At 35.2% G+C, this 843-nt stretch overlaps 1 protein-coding gene across 1 annotated transcript in view; it reads right to left on the minus strand.

Annotated features, from left to right (window-relative positions):
* The window catches only part of LOC105162410 (zinc finger BED domain-containing protein RICESLEEPER 1-like), a 4,972-nt gene that overhangs the window by 823 nt on the left and 3,306 nt on the right, over positions 1 to 843 (minus strand). The gene's annotated exons all lie outside the window — the stretch shown is intronic.

Consider the following 843-nt stretch of genomic DNA (forward strand, 5'->3'; position numbering starts at 1 on the left):
TTTCCGTTCAGTGACCTCAAAATAATGGTTATAAGTCTAAAAGTATTGTTTTTCCCCGTAACTACCTTCTTGTTAAAGCAATGATGTGATGCTTCTAAGTTTCATCTTATATATCTTGAGTTTTTTGGTTTGTAATTATCCAGGTTATCGACTTTCGCTCATTGGAAAGGCCAGAAAAGGATGAATTTTGTTTCCAACTGTGAGTTCAATAAAAGACAGATTTTTAATTCTAGAGTGTATTCCTATGTTATGATTGGTCATATTGATCCACTTAACTCTGCTATTAATATTTCACTAATTGTGAAGGTCAAACCTTGATTCATATGATGAAGTTGCTAAGAGAGTAACGAACCAACTCAAAGTCGATGATACGTCCAAACTACGGCTTACATTACACAATATCTACTCTCAGCGACCAAAAGCTCATCCTATAACATATCGAGGAGTAAAAAACTTGTTAGAGAAGCTGCTGCATTACGACCAAGTACGCATTTATACAACTCTAAGTCAGGGTTCATTTGATCTGATATTATAGTATAAGGGTTTTCAAATCCACCATTATCTCTGTTGTTATTATTTTATTTGGGTTAATCACTTTGTCGATAAATTTCCAACCGATCTCATCATATTTTCTTCATGATTCTTTGTAATTCCTCACTCTTTCTATTTCTCCCTCTCTGGCTTCTTGTTTCTCGTTATCTTAGTGTGATGCCTATGTTTGTGTCCTTTAGTGCTCGTCGACTTCTCTTTTATTTTCTCTCTTTGCATTTCTCCTCCTTGGAATGGTCCCTTTTATCATGTAGTCGATGTTGTGCCTCATAGTGACTACTGTATACGTCGATT

The sequence above is a fragment of the Sesamum indicum genome, linkage group LG5 (genome assembly GCF_000512975.1).
Source record: "Sesamum indicum cultivar Zhongzhi No. 13 linkage group LG5, S_indicum_v1.0, whole genome shotgun sequence".
In the NCBI taxonomy this organism is placed as follows: Eukaryota; Viridiplantae; Streptophyta; class Magnoliopsida; order Lamiales; family Pedaliaceae; genus Sesamum; species Sesamum indicum.